Below are 18045 nucleotides of genomic sequence, written 5' to 3'. Positions count from 1 at the left end.
ACTGGCTGATGATGAAATACAGTCAGCTGGCATGGTGACACTGCCAGTATTAACCTGCAGGGCTGGACTGGGACAGAAAATCGGGCATTTTGACTAGAGACCGGCCCACCAGGTATTAAAACCATAAAGCCTTTGAATGAAAACAAATGCTGTTGTGACAGTGATGTACACTGTCTTGTTGGTTTATGTATGATTTCTATACATTTTACATCAGATAAAAACTTTGGTTGTAAGATTTAAATAATTATTTAATAAAAGCGAGATATTTTAAATGAGAATAAGAAAGAAAAGTATTTCTTTGTGCCCCACCTCTCCCTGTTAATGCCCTACCTGGCCCCCTGGCATAACTTTGCTAGACCCGCCCCTGCACAGTTACCAACTGTCAGCTACATAAAAAAGGATCCTGGTGTTATTAGTCTCTCAGAAACAGTTCATAACTTCCCTTCAACTCATTCATGTCACCTAAAAGGTAAACCTGTTTCTCCATCACCTGTTCAGCTCTGATGATCCAGTAAGGACATCTCCTGGTTTCATCTTCATGTTTCCCTCTCACCACATATCCAAACCGACATCATTACCAGCAGCTTTACAGCTGTGGCTCCAGCAAACATCAGCTGATAGTAGAAATTAATATTAAATAAATTCTAACAACAGCTGATCAAGCTTAAACGTGCTGTTGTTGTTTAGCGCGACATCCGCTGGTTTCCTCTTTCTGGCACAAAGTGGGCGATAAACAAACAAGAGAGAAAAGCCGATCAGCTGATCATTGATCAGTTTCATGATTGAAGTGGCAACAGAAGAGGGAGGGGGAGAGAATGAGAGAAGAAGAGGCAGCTGTGCAGCGTAAACACACAGAATAAATCCAGCTTTGTCTTTTTCCATTCTAGCTAAAGTACGGGACAAACTGTGTTCCTTCTCAGCTCAATACCAAACGCGTAATATTTTCTCTGAATGAGGGACCGTTCCATTTTTAAGGAGCCGTTGGCAACTCTACTAACCTTATGAATAAAATAAAGTTCACTATCAGTAACATCATAGCAACTGAACAGCTGTACAGAAACTCCGTCATGCTAGCTCAGGCAGTATGAGTTATTGCAACTGACAGTAAAAAGTCAGCACAACAAAAATAAACTCCACCTAAACTTGGTTCATATCTGACCCAGATAGACTGCAGGTCATAACTTCTTACCTGAAGTTCAGTTCACCTGACACTGGGACTGGTGGCTGCCTCGGGGCTCTCCTCCTGCCTCCCCTTTCCGTCATCCACCTGCTGGCCTCTGTGGAAGCCCCGCCATAGCCACCACCAAACAACTGAGTTATTTTTACACATCGACCTGCATCTGGCCAATCCACCACCTCTCATTGTTCATGCCCGTGTGCGTATGCCCGATGGCCAGTCCAGCTATGTTAACCTGCAACCAAATCTGCAGCTCCATACAGCAATGTTACGACTTAGATTATATCTTATAACTCATAACTCTTATGTTAGCTGCCCTCAGTAGCATACTGTCTGAAATATTCCACAGCTGCAATAATTCTTTAAGTGTTATTTTTTCCTTGGGATTCTAATTTCACTGAAGTTTACTAAACTCAACAAACTTAATATTACTTACCGGGACATTTATTCTCTCCTCATTTTCTTTCACCGAAAAATTGTTTCCTGCAGTGCCGTCTTTCGTGCTTGGCTCTCCTACCTTTGCTAACGTGATGCGCATAGCGCGGAAGCCGATGCTGCATTCACTTACACTCGGATATCTGAGCTTCACCGTGAAAACATAATCGGATATTTGATTGAATTTTATTGTTTTGCCTTTGGGGTGGCACCTGGGGTGGCCAGTCTGGTTGGGGGGGTGGCCTGTGCCCCCCCAGGCCACCCCGCTGGACACGCCACTGCCCATCATTGAATTCCTGTAGAGTCTTTTCAAATTAAAAGCCATCTAAACTGTCTCACGTTGTTTTGAGGAAAAAATGACTGAGTTCCAGACTGAGTGGACTTCGTAGGTGGTTACCGCCAAACTTGGTCACTTGCGAAGCACTCATATAATGAATGGATAAACATACAGTTGGTAACTAGCAGCTTTTACCTCCAAAATAAGGAAGATGGTCACGACTTAATGGTAAAGTGAAGGCTTTTGAAATAGACTTCACAACCAAGTGGTAACTTTTGTTACAACTTGTGATCATTACCACTGTATGCTGTTAGTGTTAAGGTGGAATTTTTGGAATACAGACAACCGACCTATTTTTAGCTAAGATCTACGGAGCTGCAGAGATTGGCAGATCCTACCCTTGAGTAACTCTACATACATACTATAATTGACACACTCAGACATAATCCGTTGTGGGACTTCCGCACTGTTCCCAGACTTCAGTGGGAGACTGCTGCCTCTCGAAGAAGTCATGACCACTGTTTGATCAAAGGGGCTCTGCTTCTAACGCCCACTGCTTTCTGCCAGTGCTTGATCTGGATCGATGCAGGGGTTAGTGTACAAAATCCCCAGATTCCTATAGCTGTGCAAACCCACTTCTGGTGTTCGGAAAGGAAAGTCATATTAAGTTCATGTTTGCACTCAGTCACATGTATTTCTTTTGGCCATGTGGCGTTTAAGTACAGGGGGCACCCTTAGCAGCAGGGCAGATTTGTTCCAGAAAGCCTCCGGGAGCTCCCGGGACAAATGTGTTTTATAGCAAAGCAAGACTCTGTTTCAAATGTAAAATATTTACAACAACTGAGATTTAATAAAAAATATTGGCCTAATGAATCAATCATGTTTCTTCATGAATGCAGCAGTTTATTTCGCCTCCAGCTGTGGGTTGTTTGATACCACCGTATATGAGCTTCTGCCTGAAATTACAAACCGAAAGAGTTCTAACAGACATTTTTATTGTTTGTCTTAACTTTTCTAATAACAGGCACAAAGGCAGGCTTTGAGTTCGTATAAATGCTTCCTATTACCGTTAAAAATCTGTCTTTAGCCCAAGAACGCCAAACCAGCTCAGCTTGTTCCTTTATCAGCTTACAACCAGAGTTCTCTGGGTGCTTATAAATCCACTGAATATTGTTCATTGTGAGTTTCCCGTCTTACCAAACAAGAATAACAAGAAAAGGCCCATAATTACTGAATTTACTGCAGTTTGAGAACTCACCAGAAACTTTTCTGTTCCCATTAATGGAAAATATGGTAATTAGTTTTTCATATTCCCTCATACATTGGAGGTTGATATAACTTATTCATGACAGCAAAAACAAGAATTGCTGTTGTCTGTCCATTTTCTTTTCTGCACTGCTAGATGGAAGCAGGGGGCTTCACTGATTTCAGCAGCAACTGAGCCTTTGCCTCACTCTCTCCCTCCCTTTCAGTGTAATACCCACTGGATAAGAATCAACAGCATCATTAAACGGGGAACTGTTTCATCAAAGTGGGAATCAAGCCAAAAAGATTCCAATGGGAATGTAATCAGTTTGAGGGACGAAGGTTTATTTATTCCAGACAAAATGAAATTACACTCCCCCTTGAGTGGCATTTACGGGTGTGCTACCTGCAGTGCTGACATGTTTACAGAGTGACTTAAAAAATGCGTCTTCTTGTTTATTCAGGTGTTGCTGCACAGCACAACTCCTGACCCTGAAGTCTGTTTTAATAGATTTGTGCTTGTAACAGCAGAGAGAAATATATTAACCGCCTAGCACTTTTTTGAATAATTAAAAAGATATCAAGTTAGGTTTTAAAATTTGTGTATTAAAGAAAAGAAATAAACGAACGACATACTCTCTGCTTAGAAATGCTGTGGGCATATCCTTCGAAGGTTTTTACACCAATCCACATGAATCATACTAACGAGGCAAAATTAGCCGAGCTTGTTTTAACTGAACTTAGTTGTGAAACATGGTCTCTTAAACTCATCTGTGGGCACATACTGTATATACCAGGATGAATGCCCTGGAAAAGGAAGCGTCAGTACATCCTGTTCACCAGTAACTGTGAATTGTAAGTGAATCCAGTGAAAATCCAGTGAACACCAATGAAAGTTTGACAATCTACCCAAATTGTCACCGAGTTGGGTGTAAATGGTAATCCTCAGCTATCCATTTTTGTAGTTCTTCATAAAATCAAGACTCCTCTTTTTTGTAATTCTCTGGAAAAATTAAATGAGATGAAGCTGTTTTCTATGTTTCATATGGGGAAATTTTGGGTTGAAGGCAAAGCTAGCCAGCAAAGTGCTTAATTGCAGCATTTACTTGGAAGAATTATATCTGCTAATGCTAATATGTTGTAAAAGGGATCATTTTAAGGAGTTCCAATGTGTCTTTCCTGAGCACAAGGCGATGGAAAAACTGAAACAAAAAAGACCAAAATGTGGTACCAAAACCACTATTTGGATAACATTTGGGCTGAAAATGTGAAAATGTATTCAGTATAGTTAGGGCTGGATCAGGTGACGCTGAATCCTGCCTTAGTTACGCTGGAGTAGGCCTGGACTGCTCAGTGTCTTCCCATGATGCAGGTGCATGATGCATGATGAGTGTTTCTTCTTCACTCTCTCCATGTGTTTACACACCACTCCGCATTTAATACTTAGTTATTATTAATCTCTGGTTCTCTTCCACAGTCTGTCTTTTGCATGTCTTCCTCCCCTCATCCCCAACCGGTCACGGCAGACAGCTCCCCCTCCCTGAGCCTGGTTCTGCCTGAGGTTTCTTCCTGTTAAAGGGGAGTTTTTCCTTCCCACTGTCGCCAAGTGCTTGCTCATTGGTGGGTTCAGTAGGCTAAAAATAATGCTCAAAAAATAACTTTATAGTTTGAATTGGAGGCTATCCACATGAAAATAAAAGACTAAGGAAGTTTTATAAGGTGAACATTGCTCGGACCATCTCACAACTAATTATCTTAATTGGCAAGAAGTAAGTTGCTTCATCAGTTCAAAAATTATTTTTTGAAGTAACAGTGGTGAACGTCTAACTAGTTTGTTAAAGACTTCTTGGCTAAATAGTTTAGGCATTTAAGAATATCACTATGAAATTGAAAATAATAAAGCTATTATGTTTTACATAGTGATCCGACTTTTTTGAGAGCAGTGTAGCATATCGTACATGTTGTTTTTATATTTCTTATATTATTTTTTTTAATTTGTTTTCCATCCACACACTTTAATAGACAAAACTGATAAGGTAGAAAATTGATCCAGGAAAAAAAAACATTAAAAATATTATGCACACCATTCTTTCAGTGACTTATGGGTATTTAAAGAACACAGAATTTACTTTAGTTTAAAGCTAGAACTTACATACATTTCCTTATATTGACTTCTGCATAAATTACACATTTTCCCCTCTGCTGTTTGCTGAAAATGAAGATTGTAAACCTTGTAAGTGGAGGCTGAGAGTGCTTCATAAATTAATTCTTCATCTCGATTAAATGACTTTGAAAAACAGCAGAACATTTTTGATAATAGCATGTATTTATGACCTGTTTACACTGGAAAAGTAATAAGTGGGCTTTGGTCAGAGGCAACAAATGCATCGAATTGATTTTAGTCTTCAAATGGGATTTGTTACTCAAAAAAACCCAAAACACTTAAACTATTCTTACTCCTTTAAAGACACATACATAAATTCAGCTGCTCCACAGTGGTCCACTATTTGGATTTATATGCACTTGCATTTGGTCTCATTAATCTGCTTCTGCTCGCCTACATCCGCTTCTGTCATCTTGATGTCTCAGCTCCAAGTAAATTGTCTCATGTTGTTAACAGACAATTGCTCATTATCTACCACTCCCCGATCCAATTCTCAGGGATTATGCCTCAATTAAAGGTTATTTCGCCTCATGCTCATGGTGGCGTGGCCCTGATTTGAACCTGCTTGAGCACCAGAGGATAAGTGAATGACCCTAGAAAGAAGAATAAATCCCTCTGTTTGGCCTCAGCATGAAAAACAAAAAATGCTATGTGAAAACACCCATGCAGGAATCCTATAAATTACTGTTAAATACAGTGACTCTATTGGCATCGTGGAAGCATCTTCAGTAGCGTCTCGTCATTGTAGAACTTTATGGGCAAATGTGGGAGCTTCCCTATTAATGAAGAAGTGGTTAGGAGCCGGACACGGGCAGCGTAGCTCAGCGAACAATGCTCCATTGTTGCCGCTGAGGCTGGGCTGTCACACGGTGCTCTGATCATTACTTACCCACAGACGTCCAATGTCACGCACAATATCCCCAGGTTTGCCCTTCATAGGTTGTTGTGCATCCTCCGGTCACTCTAGCTTGCTTAATGATAACAGGCAGCAATCACACTCACATGCGTGCACACAAACAAGCCCGCGCACGGTACTGTAGTGCCAGAAAACAAACACATCTCTCACCCACCTGCTCGCCTTCTCCCTTGGCCTTTTTGTTTAGGAAGGAAGATAAATATCCCCATAATAGAAAAAGCCTGCTCCTGATGCATTTTCAACAGTCCACTGCTTCAATTACATGTATTTACTTACAAGTCTGGATTTATTTTCTGCCGACTGCAGTCTGATTTGTTTTGAATGGATAATGAAAAGGTCTTTGCTGCTATTGTGGCAATATTTTAATGCTCTGCATGCCAGCACACCTAGCAATGAACTTTATGCTTGTGAATAGTTTAATAAATCAAATAAGGGGTGAGGTTGTACGTCAGGCGGTTTGGGTGTGCTGCTCGTACGCTACGGTGAAAAGAACAGTTTATAAATTGCAGCCTCGTTGGTATGAAAGACCCCTACGATGCAATCCTGAGTGAGCGGGGGGGAAACTGGAGGAGAGGCCAGGATATTATTCACCTAGGGTTCTATGAGTTTACACAGCACTGCAGGAGCGTGCGAAGCAAGTCACACGATTGCTTTCCCAACTGGAAATGTTGGCAGTATGCAAAGCCATCTCTTCAGCTGCAGTTAGATTTCATGGGGCTGTACGCATATGATGTCACAGTATGGATATCAGGGGACACAACCGAGCTGGTTTGCTGGTAGGGTGTTACGCTTATTGAGATCATGATTATAACTGTGTCTAAACTCCAGTCCCTTTGTGACAGAGCCATTAGCAGGCTGTCACACTCTTCGGCGCGCTGTATGTATGTGACGGCTACTGCTAATACACTGACTGCAGCTCACATTCACACAATAAATTAGAGCCAACACCGTGGCATTGACCCTGGGTGCTTGGATACTTTAAGAAGAACTGGAAATAGCTTCAGTTCAATTTTTTGCCTTTAATTAGTTGCCTTTTTTTGTTGTTGTTGCTGCATAGTGATGCATCAGTTGTCACACATATCCACTTCTGTTTCCTATGTGCCTCTGCAAGGTTGCTATTACCATACATCAGTGGTTTATACAACCATGCCTGAGCATTACCAGGGCTGCAAAGTCACATTGCCAAATTGATTGCCCATTTAAAAGGATTGTGGCTTTTACAAGGTTTGGCCTCCTTCAGTTGAGTGCAAAACAAGTGCCACTATATTAAGTAGTAAGACTAGAGTGCTGATAGATTACCTTTGGCCACTCTGTTTAATTGTTGGACTTTGGTGGCAAACCTGTTAAAAAAGGGGAAAAAAGGGGGGGTGGACTAAATTGAGAATGTTAAATATTGAAGTGGTTGCTGGAGGGCTAATGAAATTAACAATGCAAGTAAACAGCCTCCTGCGAGTGCCACATCCTCCTCCTCCTTCCTCGCTTTGTCCCTTTATCTCATTGGCTTGTTGCGAGGAGAGCTTCGGGGCTGCGTGGAGGGAGGTGGTGTCACAGGTACCCATGCATGGAGGGTTTAGAGGGGCTGATCCAAGGTCAGAAACCCCAGTATTAACACCATTTCCATCCCACCAGACCCTCCTCCACAACGAACTCTATCTCCACCCTGCTGCATCAGCTCTATAATAACGTCAACCATAATCCGCTTCTCTGCCTTTACCTCTGGCCAAACAGCACAACTGAGCTTTGAGGCTTTGTAACAAAACTAGAAGGATAATCTTTTTCATTTTAATACTAGTTTTCATTGTTTTTTGGATTTTATATTATTGAAAAGCATTGAGTCTACACATTAAACAGTTTTGTTTTTTTGGGGGGGGATCTTTGTTTTCCCTAAAAAGATGTATTTTTCTTACATATAGTTGTAGTAGAAGAATGAGGCACAGCCTTGCTTCCATATCTTTGTAGAGACTGAGCGACGGGGGAGCTTTGGCGATTGTGTTTCAACTTGAAATGGCCCAGTATGACATAATTATGTCAGTGCAGACTTACTGCTGCAGTTTTCTCAGATGCAGATGGTTTTAGCTATTGGACAGTTTGCTAGGAGCTTGGCTGTATTGCATTTGTTTTTAAGTTTAACTCGGGCCACACACATGCTCCTAATGTCCCTGCACGTACACAAGCACACAAACAAACACACACACCTGGAACACATCTGCAGTAAAGCTGGTCGAAGCCAGGAGAAAGAGCTTATCCCCATTACACATTCTTCCTGAGGGCAGCAGTGGACAGCTGGCACGCATACTGTACTAGTGCACGTGAACACACATGCACACGCAATAGCCACATGTACATAGTAGGTAAATAATGCGGTCAGCACATGCACGCTCACACTGTGCACACTTTTTGTTCTGGTAATCCAGATGAAAACAAAGGCCATAAATAATCACACATGCACACACATACACAGGTATACAGATGAAGTAGGTTTACCACATGGTAAAGCTGTCCAGTTGGTGGGTAGCTGGCTTCAGAAGACACCCACTGGAGCATGACTTGGAGAGTCACTTCCATCCTGAAGGGGACTTGGTCTGAGCAGATGTGCATCTCAGGGGCATATTCTCAAATCCTATTCAACTGTAGCACCCACGAAAATGAAGAAGCTTAGTCCTCCCACTTTAATCTGCTTTCAGATTCTATTGTCATTTTCATTCTTTTCTTGGCTACCACAATCACGACAAGTTACCAGTGAATAAGAGTAAATAAACTGTTAACTTCTAACAAGTAGTTTCTAAATAACGACCAAATGGTAGAGTCAATTTAGCTTTCAAAAACATGAATTTCTTTTAAACAACAAAAGAGCTTGGCTTTGTTAAAAAGATGCTTTTAAATATCTGGATTTCACATTTAACATAGAAATAATACTTGATTTATTACACAGACAGTGTTCTGTCAGGTGCTTGAAGTGATACTGAAAACTCGCCGAGAAGACACAAGACACATCCAGTGTAGCTGCAGAGTGGTCTTACTGTATGTGGAAGTGTAAGACACCTTGTTCTTGGAAACATTCCTCAGAGATTTTGGTCCATGTTGGCATGATGACATCACACAGTGTTTATAGATTTGTGAGCTCAACATTCATGACCCAAAGGTGCCTTCATGGATTGGCTGTGGAGGCCATTCCATGAAGCACCAAATCACAACAGTCACATCAAGGTGCTTTATACTGTAAGGTAAAGCCCCTACAATAATAGAATGTCACTGGCTGATTATGTATTTGCATTACCAAGTAGTTTAGTTGTCAATGAGTGTAACTGTAGAGAGTTACACACCTTGTGAAACTTAAATCAGTCCTCCATCAGACTCCAAGTAACCCTTCGAACTTGCTGAACTTACTATAGCAAATATGTTTTCAAATAACATCCCAATGTTAAAATCTTTGTAATATTAATATTAATAATATGCATAAAACCACACCGTTAACTAGACCAGTGGTCTAATTCTTTTAAAGTTTTCACCTTGCATTTGACTTCAACATGCTAACACATCGATCTAAAAAAAAAAGCATAAAATACACGCACGCACGCACGCACTAGTACTGTTTTCACCCATGAGTCTGTGTGTGTTCGTCATGGCGAACTGTGGTCAAGGAAGCCTACGCATCTACCCGGAACTCCTACAAAGCCAGGTTTGAGTGCTCTGACTAGTGTTTATTTGTCTTTCCGTTGACTTTCTTCCCCCAGTTAGATTAGTATCACGCTTGTAGAAACTACACTTTTACATGTGTGTAGCAGAAATTAAAATCAACCCCCAGCTTGAGGGTGGTTGTGAACTGACCCCTGAGCAGATCCCTACACCAGCTGGAATGCCTGTGGGTTCTGTAATGACACCTATCTTCTAACTTGGCTTTCCATTTTGGTCTCAGTTGCACTAATGTTTAGATTTGTTACTCCAGCTTGCACAGTTGTTTTCATGTTGACAAAATCTGTCCACAGACAAAAATATAACAACCATCCAAGGGATCAAACCTGTCTTTGCAGTAGCTCCTGCTGCAGTAGGTGTCTCCAGAATCACATTTTGCCATAGTGACACATACACACACACAGATGGGGAGACTCCCAAGGTGAGAACAATGCCAGCTGTGCCATCACGGCTGCTAATCAAGGACTGATCTCGGATTCAGAGGTATGTAGGAACTAGTTGCATTAACTACTTGTGCTGCCATCATTAATCGGAAGTTATTTCATCATCTCTTAGTGACTTGTAGACATTTTAGTATCTTATAGCCTGTAAAGTCTGACATAAACTGAGAGATTTATATCTTTAGATCTCTTTTTTTCTGTTTCCTTCACACTTAAGGATATTAAATTCACACTAGGGACATTAAATTTATCACTTCAGTGCCTCAGTTAATGGTTGCCAGAGATGGTGCCGTTTACTGACCCATGTTGGTGCTTGAGCATGGGGCCTAGTTGATGTTTGCCAGGGAGGTAAACAACATTTCAGCCATACTGTTTCTTTGACGCCAGCCTTTTTAGCATCATTCACCACCACTGGTGGCAGCCATCTTAGCAGGCTGGAATCCAAGCCCCCTCCGGAGAGTATAGTCTTTTCCTGAACATGAGCCGGGGATTTGGTTTCACTAACAAAGCCATTTTCACAGTTTGTTGTGGTGCACATGAATATTCATGCGCTATTGCTTAGCTCAGTGTGTCCTCCATAAAAAACACTATGTTTATCCCCCCTCCTCCTATCTGTGTTGCATTGTTTCAGTTACAGCGGTTAGGCTGGTGGTTATACATGTGAAAGGGTAAAAGCATTTGGGTTTTAGTTTTCTATTATTATTATTTTGCTTATTTTTCTAAGCTAGAAGAGGAAATGTCCCAGTGGTTGATGGTGAGCATCATATACATTTTAGCTGGTTTAGTTGTATTTTAAGAGATAGAAACAATTGTCTTCCAAAATTATGAACAGAGGTCTCACATCCCATAACTTGAACAGCTTTGATCTCGATGTGTTTTCATATAGTCATTTACTTCTCATTTCAGCACTTTCACTCTACCTAGCGACCATTTTTCTTAATATAATACATGAAATCTCCGCCTGTTTGTTTGTTTGTCTGTGAACTCGTCCCACACAGTCAGGAGTCGAGCAACTAGTTTTGGCACACAGGTACATCTCAGGCCCCTGAAGGTTCCTATCTATATCAGTTATTGTGATGTCATCTTGATGCCCCCCTTAAAAAACACCTTATATAGCAAAAGCATTGTATAATTTTAATTTTACAAAAACATGTAATTTATATCCACAAAACTTGAATATTGAGATATATATGGTGCCATCACGTTGCCTGGTAACCACCTAACAAGTACTAAAATGGCATTTATATAGTAGAGCAGGGCCTGAGCATTGCAGGGGACACACAAAAATAGGCTAATTACTATACTTAATCACATTGAGAAAATGTGATTAAGTATATCAGTTTGCCAACAGCACCAACAGACCAGACAGTGCTGCAGCACGGGCATGTACTAGTCAAGAGGAAATTTGCAGGAGCATTTTACTTTTTCAATTTTGGTTGTTTTCTAAATACGTTTTGAGACCTTAACCTGGACAAAATGATTGGACTCTATTGTTACACTGTTTGCATATGTCTGCTAAATTTCTTATATGACTGGAACAATCTAAATCTTGATTGAAGGCTATTAAATATAACTGTTTGATGCTTTGAAGAACACTGACACGAAATATTATTTATTAAAATAGATTTAAAATATTTTGGGTTTTCAAAGCCGAACTAAAAACCTTGACTTCTTATCTGGTTGGGGGAAACAAAAAACTGTGTCTGGCTGATGCGCCTTAAAGGCTGTGTCTCCGGTCCTCCCCTTATTTACATTATTTTGAAGGTAGTTGAGAATGCTGGTTGAAGGTGTTGAATACATTTTTCAGGCCTTTTCTTTGCAAAACATTTTTTTTATTCACCTGACAGTGTTGAGAAAGGCAACACAGCCTGAATCAGTGACCTTGTATGTTTATCCACTCTATAAATGAATAATGAACAAAAGGCATTTGTGTGCACACCACTTTATAACCCACATTCTGCAATAATGCCATCAGTGTTAGGACATCTTCAGGACGTTACGCAAACAAAATAGTGGTAATATCAGTAATAAGCTTTTTTTAATCATCAACTTCCTCTTTTACACCTGCTTTTAAGAAAGGTGTTGTTCAATGAAAATGTGTTATCCTGACAGAACTCAACAGATTAACCTTTGCAGTAATAAAACTATGTGTTTAGTTAAGAGTCCTTTTTTATCAGCTGGTCGATATAATGCTTTAAGGGTTTGTTCTGTTTGAAACCGTTATTCTTTTTTTTTTTAGATTACTTAACACATTGTCTCATTTGAACTTCTTAAGTCAGGAGTGTCCAACTCCAGGCCTTAACGGCCGGTGTCCTGCAGGTTTTAGATATGACCCTGGGTCAACACACCTGAATCAAATGATTGATTCATTAGCAGGCCTCTGGAGAACTTGTTGAGGAGGTCATTTAGCCATTTAAATCAGCTGTGTTGGATCAAGGACACATCTAAAACCTGCAGGACACCGGCTGTTAAGGCCTGGAGTTGGACACCCCTGACTTAAGTGTTTCTTTAGCATTTATTGAGGAGGAGAAAACTCGTTAGTCAGTATTCTGTTGCTTTTTTTTGGGGTGGGGGGTTTGTGCTTATGTTTGGACTGAGAGTCCGTGTCCAGCAGTGTTGGTCAAGTTACTTAAAAATTAATTACTAATTACTGATTACTTCTCCAAGAAAGTAATCCCATTACTTTACTTTATATGATGGATTATGCAGAAAATGGAACTTCAGTACTTAATTTTCAAAAGTAATTAGTTACTTAGTTACTTTATAAAAACATGATACACAACCTGAATACGTTATAAAGCAATAGACCCTTTAGCCCAGTTCCATTTTCTGCATAATCCATCATATAAAATTGAATCAAATTAAAAAGTTTCTTTTAAAATTTTTTTTATTAGTTTTAATGTTTTAACTTTATGCACATTGCATCACGCAAAAATGAAATTATATGCAACATTCTCTGACTGGAAGAAATTTGTATAACACTTAAACCAATTTTCTTCATATTCCAGCATATAAAATAAAATAATGTTCTGTGTTTACACACGCTCTTTCAAATAGATGCAAGTAAAACACAGCAAAATTAAATACAATCGAAGATTGAGCAGCACTACGTCCTGTCGTTCTTAAATCTGTTTTCACCTGTTTAGCAGGAGTGAGGCTGGTGGAGGTTTGCCCGGTGCCACAGCAGTCATGTCAGTGGGGGGATCTGGGATTTTTTTCTGTGAATTTCACATTCCCGTGGCAGCGTGCTACGTGCTTGCTCAGATTTGAATTTTCACTATAGAAAGAACTTACTTGAAAAAAGTAATTGGATTACAGTAACGTGTTACTTTTAACACGTTATTGCTCATCTCTGGTGGCCAGGCCAACGACCCAGTCTCACAGCCATGCAATAATTTATCAGCTCCACGACTGTATATGTAAGGCTCTAACGTAAAAGTAAAGACAACATTGTTATGTTCAGATTATTATTATTAATTAGTACGTGCAAGTTTGCTATAATGTTGCACAACTGGGCCCATGACCACAACTAAGACATAGAAACAGACAGTAAATTTAGACATAGATTTAGGCCCATCTTTTACTTGATTTATTTTGATTGTGTGAATTATACGGTAACAATTGCAAAGCAATAAACTGACCGTTTGACCAACGCTGTTTGTTTTTGCTTTGTTTTTGCTTTCTTTTTTTTTCCTCTCATGGCTTTGTGTGGTGACACAGTTTAAAAGGCATGACGTCTTGATAGATTTATAATTATTCCAGAACATATTCCATTAACACGTTAAGACTTTCGGATGATGTTTCTTCCTCCCGTGTACTCTTTCTCACTCACCTCTCCTGTTAGCTATCTAGCTCTGCATTACCTTCAGCTGTTTTAGTCGGGGGATTAACATAGCATTAACAGCTTACACCGTTTTCCTCTGTTGGTCTCCTACTCTGTTATCCCCCCTTCTCCCCAAACCTTTTACTTTTTCTGAGTTAAAATGGAGGATTTGATTTTTTTTTTTAATGCAACATCAGAGCAAAGCCAAAATGAAGATGCCAGTTACATTAAGAGATATTCCACAGGGGGCTGGAGGAAAAGCGCACTGCTTTGACTAAGAAACAGTGAGGCACTGCAAGGCGCCCCCAGAGGACCAGCCTAGCGTCTGATGTTGATTTAACTGCAGAATGCTGGTTATTCCCGCACGCCACCAAATCTAGTTATAACTGTGCTGAATTAATTTGGCAGGCCTCTAAAGAGAACCAAACTGACAGAGGAAGTGAAAAAATACATTTTCTTCTTTTATTTTCGGATTTACGTAGAAGAGTAAAGAAAAAAGCTCGAGTTTGTTGCAATCCAATTTGAGCTCAAGAAGTGTACACATGTTAAGCAAAGTAGTAGACTTACATGCCATCGGTCCTTTAACAAATTACTCTTTTTAAGTGATCCAAAGTGTAGCCTTGTCCGGCCCGCAGCAAGGTAGACCAACCTGGACTTTAAACTCCACGCTGCATATTAATGAGAAACAATTAGCATTTTTTGATTAAATGTGCACCGAAACTAAACCTTATTTTCCTACTGTTGTTAATAATACTTAGATGAATGCTAATGCCTTGCATAATATTAGCAAAGAAAGGGACAGTTATACTGTCCATTGATTTTACTGTTTATACCCATGACAGGCTTTGCAGTACCTGCTGTGTTCTCATATGCAGACCTGCTGTAGGTATTTATATCTAGTTTGTTTTATGATTCTTTTGTACATTTGTAGGGCCAGCAGGTAAGCAGCTGTAAGACTGTTAAAGGAGCAGCTTAAGAATAGTGCAGATTAGGTCAAAGCCTGCAGGGAGAGGCATGTGTTGCCATCAGATGCTTAATACTGTTACTGGAAATGTGCTTCACTTTTCTCCATGACAAATTGTTGGATTATTTTTGTTCTCTGGATTCAGTACAACTTTTGCCTGTGGCGCTGTACTTCTCCCCATCCGCCCTGTCCTTTAAGGCTGCTTGCGTGCGTAACGCATATTTTTTCAGCCTGTTTCCATCCGTGAACTGCAGCACGAGTTGTGTTTAATTGAATAGATGCATAGTGGGTAGAGATCCCTCGGGCCAAGCCTGCACGCATAGCCGCCCAGAGAAGACATCTGCCCCACCAACCACCTCGATGCCACCTAACGCTCATCCATCCCCTCCTCTTCAGCTGCACAGAGAGCTCTTGTGAACTGACATTACATGTGTAAGAGTTCCCCACAGAGTCCCACTTCATTGCCACTTTCACACTCGAGGCAAACACTTTATACACATGTGTGCATTACTCAATGAGGTTTTGTATTGATCAAGTGCAATTACAAGGTGTAATTAATGGCGTTCAGTTGTTAACCACTTTCATGCCATTACAATAACCCTTGTTTTATATGATGATATTGTCGTCTTGTGTGGAGGGAGCAGAAAACAATGGGTAACTTATTGGAATGGATAAGCTGCCACATCTAGTTATTTGTACCAAAATACATTTGTACCTGTAATGTGATAATTAAAGTCACAATAGAAGTGTGTGCATGCAAACAGAGGTGCACACAAACCTTCTTATAAAAAACTATTAAATTACATGCTTATTAGGTGTTCCTCTACAAAAATCCAAGTATGTATTAATGAATAAATAATGGATCAACAGAACCACCTGTTTCTCCTCCTGCAGGTGCTGAGTGTTCTAGTTTAATAAAACTACATTTAAAAATAAACTAATTCTAACTCGAGATGACCCCAGTTTCACTTACAAAACTAAAATAAGTCTAACCCTAATAAACAAGTAATGCAGTAACTGCACACTTTGTTAGGTACACCTTATTAGTATTATTATTTATCCTTCAGAGCGGCCTTACTTCTTTGTGGCATTGATTCAACAAGGTTTTTCAAGATTTTGGTTCATATTGACATGATAGCATCACTCGGTTGTTGCTGATTTGTTGGGTTCACATCCACTGGAATGTGCTGGAATTTTAGCATTTGCATGTTGTGTTCAAAGATGCTCTTCTGCATGTTGTACTAATTGGTTATTTGAGTTACTGTTGTCTTTCTGGCCATTCTCATCTGACCTCTGGTACCAAGAAGACATTTTTACCCAGAGAACTGCCGCTCAATGGATATTTTCTCCTTTTCAGACCATTCTCTGTAAGCCCTAGAGATAGTTATGTGGGAAAATACTAGATCAGCAGTTTCTAAAAAAGCCAGACCAGCTTGTCCGGCATCAACAAAAATGCCACGTTCACCTTTCTACCTCATTGTGATGCCCAGTTTGAACTTTAGCAGGTCATCTTTACCGTATTTACATGCCATGTGCCATGTGAGCTGCTGCCATGTGTTTGGCATTATTTGCATGGTGGTGCTGGAACTGTTGGATAGCAGAAGTACACATTCACTATAGAAGAACTAAGCGAGCCGGTAGGAAAAAACAGGACAGGAAGAGACAGGTCAATCTGGTTAGCACGAACTGACCTCACTAAATAAGAGGCAATCTTAAGTGACTCCACCCATCCTGCATCTCACATGTTCAACCTCTAGGAAACACTACAGGCCCATTCAAACCAGTACCAACAGACTCAGAAACAGTTTCTTTCCACAAACCATCATGATACTGAACACACACACACACACATACCATACCAAAACTCACATACAGCAACACACACTCACGCATAAACATGCACATCACCACCACACAAGAAAAGTGCAGTGCTTCAGAGCAACTTTGCATATCTGTATAACGGTATGGTTAGTATTTTTAGATCTGTTCTTATTTTTAGCTATTTATTTGTTTGTATGGTTATTTATTCTAAATAACCATAAAAGGGAGGGCAGAGTGTCCTAAAATTAGTTCCCAAGTATTCTTGGGCAGGCTTTGCTCTATTTGGGGGACAAAGTCTATGTGTGGGTAACCCTCTTATTGAAACTTAGTCACTGCCACAGCAGGGGTCAGAGGTCAGCAGCCCTTGTAGTCCTTGACAAGCAGAAGCTGATTGGTCTTGTTTCCCTGAGGAAAGTTGAATGCCACAAACAAAGCATCCCTTGAGAAAACAAATTGGCCACCTAATGACTCCTGTCATTTTGAAGACTCCTTATAAGCCCAAATCACTGGTTGAACCTTTATGGACACCAGGTTCCCTGATCTGAAGGGCCATTCTGCACAAGAACTGAAGTGAGATTCATTTATCATTCAGGACTGAGTGGAGGGTTTTAAGATATGCAATATTTGTGTGTTGTGTGTGTGTGTGTGCGTTAGAGTTTGAAAACATGGCATGAAATGAAACATCTGTCTCTGTCCCTGCATTGCTCCAGGCCCTAAAGAGACGTTTATAGCAAGCAGCAAAGTAACAGTTTTGTTTGTCTTGTAAGTTACAAGAATCACACGATAAAGTCATTACTTCAAGGCAGCCCCCACCCCCATCTTGTCAAAAACTACATGGTATCCCTGTAAGCACACTTGTACTTTATGGCATATACAGGGAATAAACCGCAATCACAACACCGACAGGAATAGATTCCAGATTCATTATGACAAGATGAAGCCACATGCTCCCCCCCACACCCCCCCACCCTCCCCTCCTACATCTTCGTGCTCAAATAGTAAGTCAATTTGTTGGCTTTGTCAGTCCCAGGGGACCTTTTTCAATGTGTCACATAAGCATTAATTGCCATAGACATATGAAACTGCACCC

General features: G+C 40.4%; 1 protein-coding gene across 5 annotated transcripts in view; it reads left to right on the top strand.

Annotated features, from left to right (window-relative positions):
• ppargc1a (peroxisome proliferator-activated receptor gamma, coactivator 1 alpha) overlaps window positions 1–18045 on the top strand; it is a 302621-nt gene that overhangs the window by 90887 nt on the left and 193689 nt on the right. The window lies entirely within an intron of this gene.

This window comes from Maylandia zebra, linkage group LG3, assembly GCF_041146795.1.
Source record: "Maylandia zebra isolate NMK-2024a linkage group LG3, Mzebra_GT3a, whole genome shotgun sequence".
Classification (NCBI taxonomy): Eukaryota; Metazoa; Chordata; class Actinopteri; order Cichliformes; family Cichlidae; genus Maylandia; species Maylandia zebra.
Note: the sequence above shows the minus strand (reverse complement) of the source record. Positions and strands in the feature narration are given on the sequence as shown.